This window comes from Kogia breviceps, chromosome 17 (assembly GCF_026419965.1).
Source record: "Kogia breviceps isolate mKogBre1 chromosome 17, mKogBre1 haplotype 1, whole genome shotgun sequence".
In the NCBI taxonomy this organism is placed as follows: domain Eukaryota; kingdom Metazoa; phylum Chordata; class Mammalia; order Artiodactyla; family Physeteridae; genus Kogia; species Kogia breviceps.
Genome location: NC_081326.1, coordinates 64,448,371 through 64,469,883, shown reverse-complemented (window position 1 = coordinate 64,469,883; position 21,513 = coordinate 64,448,371). Strand labels below are relative to the sequence as shown.

Sequence of the window (21,513 nt, the reverse complement as noted above, 5' to 3'; positions counted from 1 at the left end):
CCTTGACAGTACTGTCCTTCTGTAAAAAGATTTCTCAGCCTGCTCCAATCCTCAGTTCCTTCTCTGAATTATCCACATTACCTGCTCACTCATTTGTTTTTTACAAAATTTCCTTTGTTTTTGCCATTTTAAAAGAAATTTGAATTATCATTTAATTTGGCATATAACTGTGCCTGAGCAACTTGAGGGCAGGGATTTTGCTTATTTTGTATCCTCCAGAGTATAAAGCATAATTATTTCTGCCCAAATAGTGGCATTTATGATTTAAAATTATAACTGATTAATGAATCCATGCAAGTGAGTGGAAGATAGAATAATAGCTCATCTACCCAGAATTCACTGCTCCAGTAGTCTTATCTTTTTGAAACATATGAAAGAACCATTAGAAAAAGAAAAGCTTTCAAATATCCAAAAAGGCTTTTATGAAGTTCATTTGTACCATCTTAAATGAGCATGAAATAACTAAAGGGAAAAACCTGAGATGGTTACAGCTAGGAATTATTTTAACAGTGTGACACAGGAATTAGTATAGGGTAAATAACTTTTGACCCAGTGAAGCAGACTTTTTTCAGATAGCATGAAACCTGGATTTTTTTTTTTTTTCTTTTCATCAAAGGCAAACAGCCTAAACCCCTCTCCTTGCTGCAGAGAGAAGACACTACTATTCCCAGATAACAAGGAGCTTTTCCAATATAATTTTGCAGAATGTACTCTGGAGGGGTGGGGGGGGGACCCTCAATTTTCAGCATTTTAATAGTTGTGTGCAGTAGGAAAAAGAATGGATAAAAGAAATGCAGTAAATGAAGCCTCTGCTCATAACGGGTATAGGAGGAATTATGGACAAAGAATTTGAAAATTCTCTGGAGTTAAATCTTCAACACAGAGATAAGGTAATGACTTTTATGAAACAAAAATATCTGATGTATCTGTCATAGACAAGTGTGAAACACAGAAGTGATTATGCAAAACAGGTAGAATCAGACATGCATCAGTAAGAACATCCAGGAGAGGGCAAGAGAGCAATACTGCACTTAATATATTACTGAAGGGTTCACCATCACCTAAATGAAGAGGTATGGGAGGTATCAACTAGTTATGTTATACCTACATCAGGATATCATTGGTACTCTGAGATGGTATATCATTGTGCTTAAGTAAACCAATTAGCAAGCCATTAATAGCTGATCTTATATATTAAATTAGTCATTCGCAACTTGTTCTTTGCATTATCTTTTAAAAGGATCAAGTAAAAAGCACCATTCAGGTATTGCCGGAAAGAGGTTTTCTACAGCAATTCAGATCCAGTTTAGTTGCTCAGAGTGACAGAAGCTCACACATTGAGATAGAAATGACTCAGTAATTTTTCCCTCTGAAGTTTATAAATGGAATGAAATTGCTATTAGAAATGCAAAGAAAAATCAAGTTAAAACCCCTGATAAAAATAAAATAAGTCAATTTTGTTAAATTTTTAAACATGCATTTTAAAACCTAAATTTCCAAAACCCCTTTCTGACGTTAATATTGGTAACTTAAATAGAGTTAAATTAAAAAGCAACGTTTGGGTTTGACCATGACAGAGTATGGGTTCTAGACTGCTCCCTGTCCTCCCTACTGTAAACAACCATAGACTGGACAAAATACATGAAGCATTTTCAGAGGAGAACTGGGAGAGGTGTGGGGTGTGGAGGGACAGGACCACTGTGGAAGTGTAATGCCAGCCAAAAAGAAAACACATGTGGTGAGCTCAGCGCTTTCCCAGCCTTCTGCCTTAACGAACGTTCAGGGCTGCTACATGTCACCAGAAATAAAGCCCACGGAGAGAACAGCAGTCTTTCTGGGCTGAGGAGGCAGAGACTAGTGCTGAAGGCTGTTAAAGCCACTGGAATTTGCAGGGCCGTATACCAAAGAGAAGGGCCCTGTGCAGACGGAGCCCCCAGAAAGACACAGGGGAAATCTCCATGGTTCCCTCCCCAGGGCTGGACTGCACACACATAAAGTAAGTCTCTTCCAGAGCTGAAAGGAAATACCACAGGGCTTACAGACTGTTTCCGAGTACAAAGGAGGCAAATTAGAATTCATTAACTGCTGGTGGGAATGTAAATTGATAGAGCCACTATAGAGAACAGTATGGAGGTTCCTTAAAAAACTACAAATAGAACACCATATGACCCAGCAATCCCACTACTGGGCATATACCCTGAGAAAACCATGATTCAAAAAGAGTCATGTACCAAAATGTTTATTGCAGCTCTATTTACGATAGCCAGGACATGGAAGCAACCTAGGTGTCCATCGACAGATGAATGGATAAAGAAGATGTGGCACATATATAAAGTAGAATATTACTCAGCCATAAAAAAAAAGGAAACTGAGTTATTTGTAGTGAAGTGGATGGACCCAGAGTCTGTCATACAGAGTGAAGTAAGTCAGAAAGAGAAAAACAAATAACGTATGCTAACACATATATATGGAATCTAAAAAAAAAAAAAATGGTACTGATGAACCTAGTGGCAGGACAGAAATAAAGAGGTAGACATAGAGAATGGACTTGAGGAGATGAGGCGGGGGGAGGGGAAAGCTGGGGCAAAGTGAGAGTAGCATTGACATATATACACTACACTACATTAACTAGGTAAAGTAGTTAGCTAGTGGGCAGCAGCCGCATAGAACAGGGAGATCACCTCTGTGCTTCGTGACCACCTAGAGGGGTGGGATAGGGAGGGTGGGAGGGAGATGCAAGAGGGAGGGGATAAGGGGATATATATATACTTATAGCTGATTCACTTTGTTATACAGCAGAAACTAACACAGCATTGTGAAGCAATTATACTCCAATAAAGATCTGTTAAAAAAATTCAATAATTAAAAATAAAATAAAAGTATGCAAATATTTGGAAATTAAACAACACACTTCTAAATACCACATGGGTCATAGAAGAAATCACAAAGGACATTTAAATATTTCAAACAATCAAAATGAAAAGGCAACATATCATAATGATAAAAAGGCATAAAGAAAGGTAAAGAAAAGGTAAAATTTTAGGAAGTGGCTAGAGAAGTGGTAGAGGAAAATTTGCAAATTTAAATACTTATATGTAGACCAAAAAGCACATGAAAAGGCATAACCTGATTTACCTCATAAACAAATATATAAAATAATAGTCAGTGCTTATATAGCATGAACTATAAGTCAGGAACTGTTCTAAACACTTTGTAAAATAAATGTTAAATTATTTAATCTTCACAACAACCCTCCCATATAAGTACTGTTATTATCCCCATTTACAGATGGTAAAACTGAGTCAAAAAACTCATTTAAATTCACAGAGCTAATAAGTGGTGCAGTCAGGCTTTAGATGCAGGCAGTCTGGTTTCAAAGTCCATGCTTAACACTGCCCCCCCCGCCCCGCCACACACATGTGCACACACACACACACACACACACACACACACAAAGAATTGTTCTGCGAGTATGTATGGACATGAGCTCCTGATTAGATAGGCAGACCAGCTCCTGAGTTCTCTTCCAGAGGTTGAAACCCTGCAAAATAATGACAAACACTCATTGAAACTCAAGCTTTGCTAACAGTTAAGTGTATAAATACCAATTATATCCATTCCTTCCTTCCTCCATTTATTTGTTACTGATCATTTGACCAATTAAGGAATGTGTAGATATGAACTAAGTTAGTGATCAGAAGGAATAGAAGACTGTTTTGGGGGAGTGCATCACAAATATTTATTTAGCATCTACTACATGCTAGTTTCACAAATTGGAGACTGAATAGGATTTAGAGAGGGATTTAGAGAATATTTACATAGTAGGTATCTGTGATTAGAAGGTATCTAAGTTCTGTGCCAGTCATGCTATGTTGTCCCTGCTCTTATGGAGCTTCCATCTAAAAGGAGAGACAAATATATATATATATATATTTTTTTAACATCTTTATTGGAGTATAATTGCTTTACAATGGTGTGTTAGTTTCTGCTTTATAACAAAGTGAATCGGCTATACATATACATATGTCCCCACATCTCCTCCCTCTTGTGAGGAGAGACAAATATTAATCAACTGAGCCATTAGGCAAGGTATAGCTGCAGAGTGAGGCACTCTGAAGGAAAGGAAGCAAGTATCAGGATTCACACAGGAAGCTGAGCGGCCCCGGGGCAGCCTGCCTCGAGAAGGAAAGGCTTGGGCTGAGAGCCCCCAAGAATGCAAAAGCTTTCCTTGATGACACAAGAGTGCTACAGAGAAAGTTCTAGTCAGAAGCAGCAGCACTTGCAGAGACAAGAGGGAGCAGGCTCCGAAGCTGCAGGGTGCGCCAGCCCCATGGCGAGGCGCAGGGTGGAGGTGACTGGAGGCTGTAGCAGGAAGCAGAGGCAGGCCGCAGCATCTGAGAGTGCCAGAGTCTTCGAGCAGAGGCCCTGGGAAGCCACAGGAGGACGTTCACACAGCAGTGGCATGAAACAAGCAACACCCGATGCACCCTGGGAGTGACTAAACAAATACTGAAACCCAGATCCTTCTTGCTCCCCACCTCCAACCTCACTGCGTGCACACCAGCATATGAAATTCAGCCAGTAGAGGTCCTCGCCAAGCCCCCCAGATCAGGAACCTCTCTGCTGGCAGAGGCTTAGACATCTAGTCACCCCACCTCCTAGGTAAGCACTAACTTGCCCTCTCTGAGGCCCAGGCAACCTCTAACCTGTGTGAAACCAGATATCAGGACTCAGCCTAGGCTTAATGGCTGGGTAATCTCCAGCAAGTTAAGTCATCTCCATGAGTCTCTGTTTCTTCAACTGCACAAAAGGAGATTGTAGTGTCAATTGATTATTAAGATAATGTAGATAATCTTTCCAGCACCACGCAGTCTTTGGTATGTGCCTAATAAGTGACAGTTTTATATGAACGCATTCATTTTGAGTGATATCATTCTCCCATTTGATCCTCACAGTGTGGAATGGTTAATATTCCCCCCACTCCATTTTGCAGGTGATAAAACAACCAAAACCCATACTAGTTCAGTAGCCTGCCCGTTGCCAACAAGCGATGGAAACATGCCTCACGCCCACTTCATTCTGCTTGCAAACTGAGTGACTGTGCTCTCACATTTAGTTAGGAGGAGCCCTGAGAATCGTCTGTGCCTGTTGCAGACACATAAATCCTGAGGACACCCAAGCAGGTAACAGCAAATAGTAAAACACACACACACACACACACACACACACACACACACACACACACACACACACACAGGAGATGGTTAGAGTGCAGCCCTGCCTTTTCCAGCAGGCAGGGTCGGTGAGGGAGACGGGGTGACGCCTGGACCAGCCCTGCCACGGAGAGAAGCCTCGTGGGGGCTACGGTGCCTGCATGAGCTCATGTGCCATGAAGCTGGCATCTTGTCAGTGCGTGTGCCAACGATCAACCCTGCAGGGGCTAACTCTGCAGAGACGAGACACGGCCACCTGCACATTTGTGCAGCTTCTCAGGTTGCAGGACATTTCAAGGCTGGGAAAGTATGTTATTGCTTTGCTAAAGCCTCTCTCTCTTTCCCTTCCTTTTGCAGCACGCATCGGCTGTTTCTCAAGCAATTTCAATTCAAAGTAATCAGTTTGCCATTGTGGCCTCATTTGGGTAGCCCCACCTGAGCCCCAAAACATCCATCCATCCATCCAACCACTATGTACTGTGTGCTTTCTATGTGCCATGAAACCTTCTAAGCACTTTCAACATTTACTTTCACTTTCATCTTCACACCAACAATATGAAGCTTAGGTGCTGACACTTGTCTGAGATGACCCAGATGGGAAGAGGTAGAGTGAGAAATATAATCCAGGTGCCTCTAAAGCCCGTGCTTTCATAACCATCATATTATACTGTTGTCCCAGCTGGTACACAGCTGAAAGTCAGACTATGAGAAGTGATAGACAGTAATACAGATACAGGAGAGAAGATGCATTTAGACAGGTGAGCCTGCAAGGCTTCTGGAGAAAACACAAGTTACCTTTGGAGTGCCCAGACTCACAGCCAGATCGAAAGCTCAGCAAATTTGTTCACAAGAGAGAATGGAAGGGGCCCAGGCTCCAGAGTCGGCAGATTTGGGTTTAAGTCCTGTCTTCATCTATTACTAGCTGTGTGACGTTGGACACCTTACTTAACCTCTCTGAACCTTCATTTGTCAGTGTGAGAGACCTCATTGACTTGCTGTAAAGCTTAAAGAAACCATGAAACTCATCTAGTCCAGTACGTAATAACATAGTAGACGTTTAACAAATAATGCTTGGTTTGAGCCAACTCAAAATCTCTCGGTTATAGTAAGAAAATGGAGAAAGGTTCATTAAACAGCTTCTCTAGTGTATGCCTTAGAGAAGGCTGAGACAAAGAAGGACTTTGCTCTTGTCCTTGTGTCTCATATTACACTATTGGTCACAAAACCTATGCACTTTGCACACATGTAAATACACACATACACACACAGGCCCACACACGCACACAGACACTCAGGCACGAGAGCCACAGACCCATAGAGCAGAAGCCCTCAGAGTGCTGAGGCACTATATAATAAGCTTTCACATGGAGTTCGGTGCCATAGTGTTCTTAATTAAAATCTCAAAAGAACTCTCAGTGTTTACAGTCTCACCACCCACAGCCATATTTACGTTGTTAATTATTTAAGTTGCAGTGAATAAGAAACAATGCCCAGGCTTCCCATAAAATTTCCAAAAATTAAGCCAGGGAAACGGGCAGTTAGTGTCATTTGAAACGGTCCCGCTGCCAGAGTCAATTGCACGACAACCATAAAATAATAGGGCATGAGGTGCTTCAACGATGCCTAATTGGTAACAATATGAACATTTTCTTGGGAAAAATGGCAATTACACGGTACAAACACTTAGCAACCATCATCAAAGGTCCATTACCAATCTTAGCTAATTCATCTTCCCCACAATACCCCAGGAGGAGGCTGCACAAGTCCTCACGAGGAGAGAAAGAGAGAGAAACAAAGGCCAAGTAATGAAATGGCAAATCCTCTTCCTGCTTAGCACCTTTGAACTACAATTTGAAGATCTCAGCCTAGAAGCATCCAGGAGGGATCCCCAAGAAAGGGGAGAAGGATTTTTTTCTTAATAAGTGACTTGCCCAGGTGATGTGTAAGTTAGTGTGGTGAATTCTTGGCTTCCTCCTGATCTGCCATGTCTCACATCCCAGCTGCTCCTGAGAACTTCCCACCCTGAAATGCTGTCTTGGGCAGACGTACACTCTTGTACGGCCCTTTTTCTCGGCAAGAAGGCTTTTGATCACAAACATACTAAACCATTGAGGGAGGAGGGAGAAATATGCCTCTTTCCCTAAAGCCACACATATTTTATTAGAACACGGTTCACAACTTTTGGTTTCAACCCAACTATAAGGTCCAGAATTATTTCTGGAATATGACTGCTTTTGATTCGGTGAAAATACTGAAAAAGGAGTGAATTATATCTTGTACGTACTAATGTAATCTCCATTAAAATTTTTTGAATAACAATAAGACAGTGGAGACGAAGAAAGGGGAGAATGAAGAGGAACAGAAAGGGGAAGAATAAAAGGGAAAAGGAGGAAGTCGGGAGGATGAGGAATGGGGAGGAGAAGCAACAACAGAATGAGTCAGGCGTGACGGGCAGCGCTTTGTGGCTGTTTCCCAGCTGCAGTGAGGTTGGGATAATTATCATCCCCATTATAAAGATGACGAAACTAAGGCATGGAAAGGTTAAGTGTCTTCCAAGATCCCATAGCTAGTAAAATGGTGATCCGGGTCCTGAAATCTTCTCTACTTGATCCTAAATTCTTAGTTTTTTCCGTGACCACTGCCTTTATGATGAGTTTCTTTGCCACCTTCTAAGCTGCCTCTAAACCCTAGTTTAGTTTGAGATCTAGTTCCAGGTCAAACCAAATACAATTTTCTTAGAGAAACACATACACTTCATGGAAGAGGATTCATTATTTGTCTCTTCAGCATCACAAAAGAGGAAATAAGACCACACAATATTGAGAAGATAAGCTTTAGGGTTTGATAAAGTTAGATCCTGTGCCTTAGCTATAAAGTGAGCACAATAATAGTACCTACATTACGAGGCTGCTTTGACGATTAAGTGAGCAGATACTTAATGCCTCACATGTAGAAAGCATTCAATAATTGTTAGCTATGTTTTAAACACATACTGCCATATTACTGATGGATAATGATCACTCCTTCACTGGAGGTAGTGTGCTCTGTTGAACCATGCTGGCTTGGAAGTCACACAACCCAAATTTCAATCTTGCATCATCTAATTACTCTCTATGAACCATTGGGAAGCTACTTCGCCTCTGTGTGCCTCAGTTTCCTCATTAGTAAAAACAGTGTGATCAGTGTGATGATTGCATCTTCATGATTTTTTTTTTTTAATTTTTCAGCCTTTTTTTTTTTTTTTTTTTTTGGCCACACCTTGCGGCCTGCAGGATCTTAGTTTCCTGACCAGGGATGGAACCCAGGACCTCAGCAGTGAAAGCACAGAGTCTTAACCACCGGACCACCAGGGAATTCCCTGCATTATTTTTTCAATAGATTTGTTTGTAGGGTTTGAATGAGACAATGCATGTAGGCATTAAGCCTGGTACCTGGACAATAACAAGAGCTTGAGAAATATTAACCAGTGATATTTATTCCAAGGAGGCATACTTAGTACACAAAAGAAATTCAGTCCATGTTCAAATCCTAAAATCAACAAAGTTAATTTGCTATTTGCTCAACAAACATTTATTGCAAATCTACTCTATATAAGGCAGTGTCTTCTGTGCTACAGATTCAGACATAAATAAAACACTGCTCTCAGCTGAAGTAATAGTATAGACAAACATTTTGGGTATAAACAATGGAATAAGGATCCTTAGATATGCGTGGACTGGGAGACTCTTCTTTTTCAGGCCACGTTGAATGAATGAACAAAGTATGTTGCAGTTCCTGAAGTCTCAGGAAAACACATTTTATCCAACTTCCTACCCAATGTAAGAGTTCATTTAATCTAAATTCTTACCTCAATATTAAATAAATTTTGATGAACCCTCTTCCATGAAGTGATAAGCCGTTTTTAAACATTTCTACAAACAGGAAGCTTTGCGAAGCAGCTGCTTCCAGTGTCCAATAGCTTTAAAGTTCTTCCACCGAGTGATTATACGGAAACCTGGTCCCCTTGAAATGTCCACCTTTGGTCATTGTCTTTTTCTGGAGCTGGGCAGAGTCAGTGTAACCCCTTTCCACCGAATAGCTCTCTCCCACACTTCCACTCGCACTTCAGAGTCTTTGTTTCCTTAAGTGAAACTTGCAGATGCACTGTGATGAAAGCCCAAGAGATATGAGCATCTCCGTGGGGAGCTTCCAGACAGCACGAGCCGTGACTACGTCTGTGCCCTGTTGCTCAGCACCCCACAGCTTAGTCTCGGCATTTTCTCTCCCCAAAGGCCCATGTCACTCCCATCCGTACTTGTGAACGGGGGCAACCCTACTAGAGTCCTCTCCCTTTAATTCTTCCTGGTGGCATAACTCGTGCTCATATACTCATTTAACACTGACTTGTTGAGTTTCCTCTATGCCTAGAAGTGTGGGTAATGGATTACCTGTCCACTTCACATTCACGGCTAATTTTTGGTATCAGTGAACTGTTTCCCCACCTGAGAGAGCAAAGCTCAGTGACATAGACAGTGTGATGAGAGTAATTAGGACATGAGGATTAAACTTCAGGCGGATACCCAGAACTGTTACCATTCCCAGAAAAGTTAGTTAAAACCAACTTCTTACCCAACTGAGAAATCCCTACTTCCACATTCCTAACTCAGTGCTCTTGAACATCTCTGAAAAGAGGGGGTTTATGAAGCAACTGCTTCTACTGCTTAATAATTTTAATGTTCTTCCATAGAGGGTAATTTGAAATTTGCCCCTTTTTCACTTCCACCCCTGGTCATTGTCCTTCTCTCTCGAGCTAGAGAGACTGAACACAGCCCCACTTCTGCAAATAGGTGTCTGCATGTTTGAAGATTTCTCATGCTTCCATTTGCATTTCTGGGTCTTTGCTTCTTCAGCCTAAAACTTCACAGCTCATCAACTGTTCCTCTCTAAAATGATGTTCAGATTCCTCATCACATGAATGTCTTAATGTACTCGTTTTTTTAGTGTTTCTCTTAGGCTATGGCATCTAAACCTCACCAATGCAAACAGTGCCAGGCCTTTAAAGAAAGGATAGCTAATTCCATAATCTCAACAGTGAAATTTTCAGTAGCAAAGTCTTCTGTGCAATGAAAAGGCCATGGGTCCTCTGGGAATCCACTTAGTGGATTCTTTGCTCTTACGGAAAAACAAAACAATGATCCTGAGAACATCTTGCTATGTTTATGGATCCTGAAGGACGCTGGTATCATTTTCATTCTGCAGAGGCCGAGGATATTCACTCACGCCTCATTCCCTTAAGTGTCAACTCCCCAAATGAGCCATAAGGTTAATTCCTAAAACATGTTCTTCAACCGCTACCTTATGTGCCAGTCCCAATCCAGATGGCATTTGGCTTAACACTTTATCAGCTAACAGAATGGAGATCTCTGAAAATGAGACTTGTCTGGCTTCTCCTTTATATACATTTGGACTAATTTTCAGTAACCTAATTAAGACTTTCTGTGATTGACAGAAGCTTGTGACAAGCAGATCTGCTGATGGAACTAAATATTTTCAGTTTTCCCTTCAAGACAATAGACATCCAGAACAATTTTAGAGATCAGAAATTTGGTGAAAGTAGGAGATCATTTATAAAAAGGATATGAGCATGAAAACTGCATCAGATGAGGCCCCTGGCTGGGCAGAGGAAGAAGCCCAGAAAATAAATGGACAGAAACGGTCCTCTGTTTACTCTGCAGGAAATAAAATTCCCCAGATAAATGCACAAATACATCCTTGGACTGCAATCTTTACTCTTGCAGTGAAAATCAACACTCTTTGCTGAGCCCCACAAAATAGCATGGAATGATGCAGTGAGCACTGACCTCAGAATCCATAGACGTGGGTTTCAGGACTTACTCTGCTTCTTATTCGCAAAGCATGTCAGTCTCCTCTTTGAACTTCGGATAATATTAGCTAGTTGCTTACCAGTCTCAAGAATTATTGAATGAGCTTCAAGTTATATGGGTGGATGAAAAGGCTTTGTGTTACTGTGAAATGTTATAGAAAGGTGAGACATTAATAACACCACACTTCCCATTTGAATGCAAATGCTGAACAGCAGGAATTGCTGTCATCTCAGCCTCCTCTGTATCCAGCATAGTATCTGTCGTAGTAGGAACTTGATAAATGTTTGCTGAATTGAATTCCATGGAATTGAATTACTAACTTGCATGGTCTTTGAGGGCAGTTGTAGAATCTCACTTTACATCATCACCATCACCTTAATGAAAGCGGACGTGAAAAAGTATGCAAAAAATGGTGAGTGAATGAATGAATAAATTGAGACGACTTGAAAAGATGGTTTCCAAATCTGAGTGCACTTTACAAATACCTGGGGTGCTTTTAAAAATCAGTCTCTGGGATGCTGCCCCACAGATTGATTTAAAAGTTCCCCAGGATATTCTAATGTACAGTCAAGGTTGAGAAATAATGACTTTAAGCAATAGGAAAATATAAGGAAGACATCACCTTCCCTTTTTTAACTACCGTAGAATTTAGATCCTTAAGTGGAATAAAGCATTCTGAAAGCCTATGGCACTCTAAAATGGAAGAGTGGTGTCATTACTGCTTTTTAGAAAATACTGTCAAGAAGTGGTTTTCTAGACTTTTGCCTGATGGACCTCTTTCTTGGCAGCTACACTTTGGCAGACATTGACCTCGCTATGGCTGAGCTGTGAATGAAACATCAGCCACCAAGGCAATTGCTTTGGACTTCTGCTTGGCTCTAATGTTCTGGGAGGCTGCCACCTTGTGGTCAGTCTGCAGTGACGATTACAGCAGCTTCCTGAAAGCTGGCACAGCTCAGACTTCCGTAAGGTTTTCTCTTTCTCAGATTACATGCAAAATCTTAGTGGTATATATTCTGAATTACTAGAATATTAAATAAGGAGGAGAGTGTTCTGGATGCTCCATGATAAAGAGAATGCTGTAGATATTAACACCAGGCATGATATAGAGGTTATATGAGCAGGTAATTTGTCTATCACTGTTGAATAGCAGGCGACAGAGGTCAAGAAAGGACAATATACTCAATAAGAAACCAGGATTCATTTCCAGGGGGAATGTATGGGCTCTGTCAAACCCATTATAAACCTTTATTTCCATGAGGAAAAAAAGTAGGACAGTAATATGGCCATAATTCCCATTTCACAGGTAAAGAGACTGAGGCTTCAGGAGTTAACTGTCTTTGTCAAAGTTGCATGGCCAACTACTAGATGAATTTAAACTGGAAACCAACTTGTTAAGTCAATATCTCCTGAGAATGAGATTTCTTTTTATCATAAAAGGAAAAGTTCAGGGGGAAAATTTAAATTTCAAGATTGGACTAAAGTGTGTGTTTGTGGGAAACAAAACACACATACCCACACGTTTTTTTTTTTTTGCGGTACGCGGGCCTCTCACTGTTGTGGCCTCTCCGGTTGCGGAGCACAGGCTCCGGACGCGCAGGCTCAGCGGCCATGGATCACGGGCCCAGCCACTCCACGGCATGTGGGATCCTCCGGGACCGGGGCACGAGCTCACATCCCCTGCATCGGCAGGCGGACTCCCAAACACTGCGCCACCAGGGAAGCCTCCCACACATTTTTTAAAACCTCATAAACAGGACTTGTTGGATGATAGAAACTTCTACTTCATGAAAAATTATGCTTTGTAATACTATTAAGGAAATGCATTTTCTTCAAAGACACAAACTAATTCAGACAAACATCTATATTTTCAAGTCCTATCAGACCCGCTGTAATGAATAGATAAGACTCCCTGGTAAAGGCACCTGGAATCTAAATATGAAATATGAATTATATTCTGCACACCAGCCTGATTTTTCAAGCAGATTAAAAGTATGAGAAACGGAAAAGCTGTCCCTGCGGACATACAGACCTGGGTTTGTCTGTCATCTATTCCACTGTGAACTGCAAAATCTTGCAGAATTTTCTTTAATGCCCTAAACTTCAGTTTCCTCATCTATGAGTAAGAATGAGAATGATAACTTACTAATAATTCTTATTGCTGTTAAATTAAAGAATGTACCCAGACAGAGGTCCTAAAATGGGAAGCACCAAAATATTAAATGAATAAATGAAGAAGAGTTTCCCTGATCCTATAATTTTTGTAGAATGTTTGGCTAATTGATCACATTGCTAATGACTGGGGTACAAATTACTTCGATGCTGCACCACTCTAGATGTGCAGGGGTTTATAAAGGTTCAAAAAACAAACAAGTCACATCATTAGAATAAAATATAAAAGGATATTTTAGGCAGCGAAGAGGAGTTGGGAACTTTGCTAAATGGATCGGTGCAGTCTTCATAGTGGGTTAAATTTCACATTTGGACTCAGTTTTAGGAAATAATTTATTGGAATAACAGCTTTAGAAAGCAGCCCTGTACTCAGCTACCAAGAAGGCTCTGTTTTTTTATTTCTGCCTGACTGGGTCATGAGTCAGCTGGTATCTAGAAAGAAGAAACTGGGCATCAGTAACCACAGGTCATGCACTCAGAAATCACTGTTGATTTCAGAAGCTGAGAAACAAAGACCTCCCAAAACATCTCCAGGCCAGACACTAGACACGAGATATTAAAGAGGAAAATCTCTATTGAAACTAGGAAACCTTCCTACGGGCTACCTATGAAATGCTTTGTCTGTCTTCCGTCTTTGAATATAAATGCTTGTATTAATCTTGTTACTTTTTTTCCCTCCAGTATCTGGTAGAAGGAAGGAAGTACCTGAGTAGTATCTATATTTACACAACACATGGGGATGGGAGGACTACAGATAGATGAGCAAAGTCTTTAAAAATGAAATCTTTACTGTTTTAAGAATGGAGTCTAGACTTAATGACTTAGAATAGTGAAAGCTATTGGTATTCAATTCATTATCAGGTAATTTTAAAGGGAATAAGACATTGCTATAGCATATCAGGAAATGTCAATGTCAGCAACGCAAAAGATGCTCAACTATGCCTTCTGTTCTAAACTGGCAGAGTAGATACTTACCTGTAAGTGGTAGTTTGAGAAGCACAGGATAGCCACAAACCTCCTTAACTGCAAAGGATTTCCCTAACAGAATTCTACAAAGCCTGACATTCTTATTTTTTTCCAGTTTAAACGTTGTCCCCAAAAGGACTCTATTAAAAAGGAAATATGTTTCCTTGGGAGAAGCCCTCTTTGGCCTGGGTTACTTTATCATGTATATAGAAAAAAAAAAAAAAAAAACCAAAAAACTTGAAGTAGAAGAAATTGAAGAAAGTGGGAAGAAAGGGAGGAAAGAGAAGGAGGAGAGGCAGGCTACTGATATCTATTCATCCAACCTCTAGACCAGTCTGTCCAGTATGGTAGCCTCTACTCACATGTGGCCATTTCAATGTAAAGTTTACATTAACTAAATTAAGCAAAATAAAATATTCAGCTACTGCATCATGTCAGTCCTATTTCAAGTGCTCAATAGTCCCGTGAGTTTAGTGGCTACCATATTGGTCAGTGTAGACAGAGAACATTTTCATCAGCAGAAGTTTCTGTTGGACAGCACTGCCCTAGTGAGCGACTCTTACAGAAGACCTTATCACCTGCTTCAGAAGTGACAGGCTTAAAAAAAAAAAAAAAAGCTGAGCACATTGTGCTAGAGAGAGGGCTCTATTATCTTGCAGTCCTTCTTGGCTTTGACATATAAAGAACCAAGAAGCAGATATTTTGTTGCAGGCTAAACCTATATGGGGAAAGGACAGGATGGGTCACAGAGAAAAACATTCAGACATGACAAGTCCAAGGCTTCTTCCTTAGCAACCCCGAATGAGAACAGTTCATCCGTGGGCACTAAATGGAGACTGATATTGAAACACGCTTTGTTCTATAGAGCTAATTTACTCTAACCATGTGTTATACACTATGTGAAGTTCTCATGGCAGAGTGAGATCAGCCTCTCACAAATTTCCTTTGTCATCTTCATAATTTCCAGGTTGTAGAACTCCTCCATATATTCTATAGCGGGGGCAGCTGCTACCTGACCACAAGAATTACATAAGAATCAAGATTATGGAGGCTAGAGTTGTTTTTTTAAAAAAAGGTAAGTAATCTGAATTTGAACCTTGATCTATATGACTCAGAAATCCAAACTTTTAAATCATACCATGCTGCCTCTATGAGAAGAAAAAAATACCATGAAAGGGTTGTTTTAGCCAGAAATAAGTGCAGGGAAGACCACAATAACAGGACCCTCTGTATTGCTTTGGCAATGTTGGGGAACTCATGGCTTGATAATAGTTCCAGTAGGCTCAGCAGATTTATGGTTTCTGTGAATTTCAGTATCCTCTTCTGTAAAGGAAAGAGGTTGGACCAAGTGATCTTGGACTCCTTTCAATTCTACATAATTGTGGAATACTCAAGATTTCTATAAAATATTCATTGTAAAGCCTCTCCAAGTGAGGATTACTTTATTATCTAGTAAAAATGGTTTTATGGGCATATATTATTTTAGTGCTAAGGAAGGACATCAGTGCATATTAGCCAGCCAAAAAATTGATAGTTAACCAATTTACTCAGTAGCCCATTTCTCCAGTACATGTGGAGCCTTAAAAGGATTTTTTTAATTTAAAAGAAATTATTTTGAAAGATAGAATTATTTAAAATTTTGCATATAGTTGTCATCTTCATGTGCATGTGTGTTGATTTCTACCCCACCCATTCCCCCAAGCTAAACATGTTTATGCTTGAAGCTGCTTTGTGACTCCCAAGAAAGCATTTGAAGAAAATTAAAAATCTCTGCCAAAAACTATAACCGTCACCGAGCTTGGTCATAAACTTTAATTGGAGAGCTGATATTAAGTATGTATCTTTATTACATTTTGAAAGCATGAGTAATATATGTAATCGTTCAAGGACTGAGCTATGAACATTGCTTTATTATTCAAACATAAATGAAAGTGTGCTATATTATCAATTAGTGTCCAGCTTCTTTGGAAGAGCGAGAATAAAATCTGTTAGACCTCAGCTGGTGATTTACGTTCTCAAACATCTTTATTCACAAGCCTAAAAAGCAGGCTGGTAACAGTTGCCAAAGCAGTTGCCAAGACAACTTATCTCTGGATTTAGTATTACTGCATCACGAAAGACGCCTACGGGGAATTTAATTAACGCCTCATCCTCCCTTGGCCAAAAAAGGATGGATTTTCCTTTAACTCAAAGTCCCTAAAGAATGAGATTCAATAGAGTCAGGGTAGACACAGACATACAAGATAGACACACACACACACACACATCCACAGATGCTGGGATTTAATTATAATATAATGAGGCTAGTTTTCAGGCAGGGTTTACATAGGGTCTGCTGCAGTAGTTCATATGTGTTTATTGAATGAATGTGAATAGATATGTATATACATATATATCGTTTCTTTATTCATTCATTCATTCATTCATTTTCCTTCTCTCTCCCTCTTTCCCAAAAGGAGTAGGCATTTTAGAGAAAGTTAATTGGAACAGAAAACTAGCATCAACGGCCAGATAAATCAGATAAAAAAATTGATCAGTATTTTAGAATTGTTAGAACTGTTTCATAATTGGTTCTGAGCTTCCAGGTAACCATGGCAATAACGGAAGTGGAACAAAGTGCTTGGTTTACATTATTCCTCACAGAAAGGAATGCTTTTGCTCTCCTAAATTTTAACATCGTTTTGGGGGGTTTGTTTGAAAACCATGGATATTTCTGACTAATGTTATAAAATTCCTAAATTAAGCGCCATACTTTGTACATCATGCTCTGCATGTACTTTTGTCTCATTTAATCCCACCACTCACCCGTAAAGCCCAGTATCTACTGAGCTAGTAGAAAGTCCTGTTTAATTGTATTAATTAGTACGCCCCTGGATTATACTTCCATTTCACCCACATGCTGCTCCTCTAAATTAATGTCCAGCCTCATGAGATGTGGGGTTGAGCACTGAGCTTTTGCACTCTACAGGTGGTCCAGGCTTTGGGTATCTTTGGGGCACTTTTTCCCCAGAATGGGCAATAATTGGGTGTCTCCCCCTTCCCAAATACACATTATGAAAGATCTGCATTCACATGCTAACAATTCCAGAGTCGCATAGTGTTTTGTGCTTTTTTAACATATTTACGTGCTTTAATCCTCACAACGAAGAAAAGAAAGCAGGTAAATGCTGTTTCTCCATCTGTATGCATTAAGAAATATGAGCTGTGTTAGAACACAAGTTGTTTTGTTTTTTTGTTGTTGTTGTTTTTGTTTTTTTTTTTGCGGTATGTGGGCCTCTCACTGTTGTGGCCTCTCCCGTTGCGGAGCACAGGCTCCGGACGCGCAGGCCCAGCGGCCATGGCTCACCGGCTCAGCCGCTCCGCGGCATGTGGGATCTTCCCGGACCAGGGCACGAACCCGTGTCTCCTGCATCGGCAGGCGGACCCCCAACCACTGCGCCACCAGGGAAGCCCAGAACACAAGTTTTTTGATCCCTACTCTTAGTGCTCCATACTTCAGTTTTCATTTCTTCCTGTGTCTGATCTGGCAGCTAAGTCGTAATACATATACTTCCAGCACATTGTTTAGCTCATCAAACCAGTCATTTGCTAAATAGGAAAACAATGATTTAGTACAGCATCATGACATTCCTAATTGTCTGCCTCAGGGTATAGTTTTGAGCTAGCCAAGTTTTGTCTACCTATCAGGTAGTGTTAGCCCTCTGACTTTGTTCTTCATTTCCAAAGTTTGTTGCTGTTGTTGGCTAGAGTTAGATCCTTTTGCATTTCCATAAGAACTTCAAAACCAGCTTGCTTATTTCTACCAGAAAAGCCTGCTGGAATTTTGATTGCGGTTGTATTGAATCTTTAGATCAGTTGGGGGATATTTGGCATCTGAACAGTTGGAATCTTCCAACACATAGAAAAGACAAGGTATATCTCTCCATTTACTCAGGTCTTTTAAAATCTACCTCGGCGATATTTTATAGTTTTCAATGTACATGTTTTACCCTGTACACTGTTAGGTTTATCCCGAAGTATCTTCTCATTTTATGCTACTGTAAATGACCTTTAGTGCAACTTCCAGATATTCATTGCTAATAAATTTAAATACAATTTAGTTTTATATGTCAATCTTGTATCCCGGAACGTTTCTAAACTCAGTTACTGGTTCTCATTTTTTTGGTAAATTCCATCAAGTTTTCTACATAGACAATAAGGCCACCTACATGTAAAGACAAGTTTACTTCATCCTTTCCAATCTGGATGCAATTATTTTTGTTTTTCTTGCCTAACTGCACCAGCTAGAACTGCTAGTACAATGTTGAATAGAAATGATAAGAGCAGATATCCCTGTCTTGGCTCTGATCTTAAGGGGAAATAATTCTCTTTCACCATTAAGTATAATGTTAACTGTAAGATCTTTTTTCACATAGATGTTCTTTATCAGGTTAAATTTCCTTATTCCCTAGTTTGCTGAGAGTTTTTATCAAGAACGGATGTTGCATTTTTCTCTGCCCTTGTGTAGTTTTTTCACATGCATGCACTGGTCAGAACTCAGCTGAAGACTAAAGAAGGTACAGTTTTTTGGAGTTGTTTCTGTATGTTTTCTCTCCCCAGTACTTTACTTGGCAAACTCCAGCCACTTTGGCTTTCTTGGGCTCCCAAGTCCATTTCCCCAACACAGGGGAGACTTACAGGCTTAGCCCGGGCCCCTTCTGCCAGTAACCTAAGCTGGACACTCTCTAAGGCAAGAGTCTGGGATAATTGTAGGACTCATCTCATTTGTTTCCGATCTCTCAGGGATTATTGGGCTCTGTTGTCTGATGCCCAATGTCTTAAAAATCATTTTTCATATGTTGTGTCCAGTTTTTTAGTGTTCCTGCAGGAGAGTTAACATAGCCCTTGTTATTCCATCTTGGTTGGAATAGTTTCAGAGCATGACTAGGACCCTGAACCTGGGTTCTCTGCCCCTGTAGCCTTGATTTCTTCTGCTCTTTCCTATATGTACAACCAGTGTCAGTGTCTGCTACGTGAGTGCTGATGCTGGGAATGCTAATTTAATTTTATACATTTCAGTAATGCTTAACATCTAAATATCCCAAAGACTAACCGTAATATAAATTGGGTTTTTCAATAGAAATTGGATGTTTCTTGCCCTGTGTTACATATTACGTGCTTATACCAGATGAGGAAGGGACAATGATAGTTCCACTATATATATAATAATCTTCACAAAGGGAAACCCATCAAAATTTGGATGCACGGAATAGTCACCAAGATTGCTATCATCTTTTGTCCTTCATGTGTTACTGGACACCTTTCCAAGGTAATATCCCTGTAGCAGTGGTATTGGTCACTCTTAGACATGTTTTAAAACACAGCTGGGTAATCATTCCCTCGTGATGTCGTCTCATAAAATTCTAGGCAGCTTTAATTGCTCCCACTCCTGAATGCTAATCAGGCAGGTCACATAGCAGTATTTTGGCCTTCTTCACAGTGTAGAAAAACATGTATTTGTATAAACAACACCTGTATCAATGTATTCTCATGTTAACTTTCCCAGGTAATCAATCTTATGGGAATTATGAATTTGGCATATCTAGTCCTACTATTCAGTTACTCTAGAAATATTCAGAAATCTAGAATATATGATAAGTTGCATTACATAATATGCATATATAATTATGAATACATTTATGATTATATAATTTAAATATACATTTACTATGAATGCAGTGTTATTTCTTTTTCTCTGGTATTCTGTTTGGGAATATCTGAAAAACAGATAACTGAGCTATATTAAGTTTAATTAATATTAAACAGCATTGAGCTGGCAAGTCCCGTTTCCTATGCTGGCAAATTTCTGATTTCACGAGTATCTAAACTGGCTTACAAATGGCTGAATATGTGAGGAGTTGTTTCCATTTGGGATTTTTTTGGTAATGGGCACACCCTAATAATACAGTTACAGTTCCTTAGGATTGTCTGGGTACCCTCTGGTTTTATGACACTGATTTTTAGGGAGCCTAGGAAATCGCCCTTGTCAGGACGTAATCCCTCCACACAAATGTTAACTCAATGAAACTTTATCCCTTCATTCTTCAGATCATCTTCTAAATTATTCATAGCCTGTCAAACAATGTACAAGCAAAAAATAGGAATTTTGTTATAGTTCAACAGTTTGATTTTAAGCCTAAATGCTATGCTTTAACGGTGAAGTTTGACTGAAGAGGATTTAAAAGGATGGGTGGGCTTTGTGTACACACACAGCCAAAACTAAGACTGTTCCACCAATACTAATAGAAATCTTGACCACGTGCAAACCCAGCTGATGATAAACTCAACTCCCTATAACTGAGGTTTTAAAAAAAGAATGTCTTCGTATAAGATCCAGCCCAATTCATTGACAGAAGAATCCTACCATAGAAAAGGGTAATCATGGACGTATTTTATCTGAAAGAGGCATTAGAAATCATCTAATGCTATATTTCTCCAATTGGTAGAGGAGGAGGATGATAACCAGAATTACCTGGGCTGTGAGGAAGAGAATAGAGGAGAACTGAGCGTATATAGTTTGACAAACCCCAAAGAGAGTCTTTTTAACCTTTCATAATATATGAATCACTGATCCAAACAATGCTTTGTAGCTCTGGCTACAATTCAAACCATCTGGGGATCTTTCAAAAATCCTACCATCCAGGTCACATTACAGACTAAATTAGAATCTCTGGATTGGACCCAAGCACGAGTGCTTTAAAGAGTCTTATATGAGAGGTTAGGAATCCATAGGCCCACAGGTAGGGGAAATCTTGCTAACATTGGAACCAGGGTAAGTCCCCAGCTCACATTTGAGTAGCCACAAAGAGCTACTTCTCCACTTCTCTCTAGATGCCTCACCTACCAAGGATTACTGTTATCTTTAAATTAGCAATTTTTCTTTAATCATGGTAAAAAAAAACATATAAAATTTACCATCTTAACTATTTTTAAGAGTACAGTTCAGGACTTCCCTGGTGGTGCAGTGGTTGAGAATCTGCCTGCCAATGCAGTGGACACGGGTTCGAGCCCTGGTCTGGGAAGATCCCACATGCCGCGGAGCAACTGGGCCCTGAGCCACAATTACTGAGCCTGCGCGTCTGGAGCCTGTGCTCCGCAACAAGAGAGGACGCGATAGTGAGTGGCCCGCGCACCATGATGAAGAGTGGCCCCCGCTTGCCACAACTAGAGAAAGCCCTCGCACAGAAATGAAGACCCAACACAGTCATAAATAAATTTAGAAAAAAAAAAAAGAGTACAGTTCAGTAGTGTTAAGTATA

The 21,513-nt window shown here is 40.1% G+C and overlaps 1 long non-coding RNA gene across 1 annotated transcript in view; it reads left to right on the top strand.

The window, feature by feature from the left end:
• Positions 1–15,264, top strand: part of LOC136792858 (uncharacterized) — a 123,610-nt gene extending 108,346 nt beyond the window's left edge. The window contains exon 5 of the long non-coding RNA XR_010837393.1: positions 15,183–15,264. This is a non-coding gene — a long non-coding RNA (uncharacterized lncRNA). The remainder of the gene's footprint in view (positions 1–15,182) is intronic.
• The last annotated feature ends 6,249 nt before the right edge of the window (positions 15,265–21,513 follow it).